The 2,555-nt window shown below is 42.9% G+C and overlaps 1 long non-coding RNA gene across 1 annotated transcript in view; it reads right to left on the bottom strand.

Annotated features, from left to right (window-relative positions):
* LOC108305563 overlaps window positions 1-2,555 on the bottom strand; it is a 29,020-nt gene that overhangs the window by 9,729 nt on the left and 16,736 nt on the right. The window lies entirely within an intron of this gene.

Raw genomic sequence — 2,555 nt, 5'->3', positions numbered from 1 at the left:
CAGAGTCTTGCTCTGTCACCCAGGCTGGAGTGCAGTGGTGTGATCTTGGCACATTGTAACCTCTGCCTCCCCAGTTCAAGTGATTCTCCTGCTTCAGCCTCCCAGGTATCTGGGACTACAGATGGGCACCACCACACCTAGCTAATTTTTGTATTCTTGGTAGAGATGGGATTTCACCATGTTGCCCAGGCTGGTCTCAAACTCCTGGTTTCAAGTGATCTACCCACCTAAGCCTCCCAAAGTGCTGGGATTACTTACAGGCCTAAGCCACCATGTCTGGCCCTATGTTTCATCATTTGAGGAACTGCCATACTAACGAGATTAAGTCTTATTTGATCTACTTATTTAACATTGCTTTTTATGTTATTGTCAGATTTATGAGTAGTATATGTAAGATCTTTTAGACCGACTGACAGCCCCATGGACGCCATGTTAACCTCTGTGATGTGCAGGGACACTCCAGATGTGTTCCTGGAAAATCTAAAGTAACTGGAAGACCATGAAATAAGGAAGAAATGTTTCTTACTGCAGCCTCAATTGACAAGGCCAGTGGACTTTGTAACTGATGGTGGCCAACCTCCTGACTCCACACCCTACAACCCCCTTCCAGCTTGACCAACCTGGTTACTCCACACCCTATGAAAAATCCAGCTTGCAAAAATCCACCCTAAAGTTACTTCTATAGCTTTCCACTGTTTACCCCAAACATATAAAACCAACTTCTATTCCTCCGCCCTCCACTGATGCCCTTTTCGGCCTCAGGCCACCCACACTCGGGTAAATATACAGCCATGTTGCTCCCAGAAAGCCTGTTTGGGGGGTCTTTTCATTCAGTGCACATGTTTTAACAGTATATAGAAAAGGAAATGAGTTTTAGACATTAGTGAATGGTATTATAGACACTGGGGAGAGTCAAGAAAAATATGAAGGAGATACTCTTCTTTGCCATCACTTTGCCATCATGCCCAGCTAATTTTTCTGTAAGATGGGGTTTCGCCAGGCGCGGTGGCTCATGCCTGTAATCCTGGCACTTTGGGAGGCTGAGGTGGGTGGATCACCTGAGGTCAGGAGTTCAAGACCAGCCTGGCCATCATGGTGAAACCCCATCTTTAAAAAAAAATTAAATTAAATTAAAAAAAAAAAAAAGAAAGATGGGGTTTCACCTTGCCCAGGCCGGCCTCAAACTCCTGGACTCAAGAGATTCATCTGCCTTGGCCTCCCAGTGTGCTGGGATTACAGTTGTGAGCCACCGCATCCAGCCTATCCTATCTGTTTTTTTTAGACAGAGTTTCGCTCTTGTCCAGGCTGGAGTGCAATGGCACTATCTCAGCTCTCTTCAACCTTCGCTTCCTGGGTTCAAGTGATTCTCCTGCCTCAGCCTCCCAAGTAGCTGGGATTACAGGCATGCACCATCACATTCAGCTAATTTTATATTTTTAGTAGAGACTGGGTATCTCCATGTTGGTCAGGCTGGTCTTGAACTCCTGACCTCAGGTGATCCGCCCGCCCTGGCCTCCCAAAGTGCTGGGATTACAGGGGTGAACCACCACACCTGGCCCCTACCTTTTAAAGTACTTCTTTGTACTTTCTCCTCAATGATTCCCTCTCCCAATGGGGGTTGCCTACCCACCTCATCTCTTTTAACTATGCGTTTTGGAGCACCCTACACACACACACACACAAAAAAAACCCCTTTTCTCAAGAACATTGCATTTCCTTTAGAGTGTTTTACTCTTTGAATTGCCTGTTAGCTAAAGGCTAATTTTGTGAATAAATTTCACTTTCTTCTTTGTTTTATAATTTTATTCTTCCTTCTTCTTTGCTTTATCTCTAATATTAAAAAAAAACAAAAAAACTTTGCTGTGCTATTAACATCTTTGTGAAACCTCCTTAGTAGATTTTAGAACAACACAAGATTATAATGAATGAATACTCTGGCACTGGCTGTTAATCGTCTATCCAGAATCTTGCAGCTATAAGAAAAAAATGGAATCATGCTCTTTGCAGCAACATGGACTCACCTAGAAGCCATTATTCTAAGGGAATTAATGCAGAAACAGAAAACCAAACATCACATGTTCTCACTTATAAATGAGAGATAAACATTAGGTGGTACACACAGACACAAGGACGGAAACAATAGATGCTAGGGACTCTAAAAAAGAGTAGGGATGGAGGGGTGCAAGGGTTAAAAAGCTAACTATCAGGTACTATGTTCACTACTTGAGTGACGAGATCAGTAGAAGCGCAACCTTTGGCAGCATGCAATGTACCTAAACCAGCACATATAAACCCTGAATCTAAAATAAAAATAAATAAATAAATAAATAAATAGACCCCAGAAGAGCTAGATAGCTAGCTGTCTCCACTATGTGAGAACACATGAAAAGATGCCATCTGCAAACCAGAAAGCAAGTCCCCACTAGACACTGAGTATGTTGGTTCCTTGATCTTGGACTTCCAGCCTCCAGATGTGACAAATCAATTTCTGTTGCACATATATATACATATATATTTTTGCTTCCCTCCCTTCCTTCCTTCCTTCCTTCCTTTTT

The sequence above is a fragment of the Cebus imitator genome, unplaced genomic scaffold (genome assembly GCF_001604975.1).
Source record: "Cebus imitator isolate Cc_AM_T3 unplaced genomic scaffold, Cebus_imitator-1.0 Scaffold2, whole genome shotgun sequence".
Taxonomy (NCBI): Eukaryota; Metazoa; Chordata; class Mammalia; order Primates; family Cebidae; genus Cebus; species Cebus imitator.
Note: the sequence above shows the minus strand (reverse complement) of the source record. Positions and strands in the feature narration are given on the sequence as shown.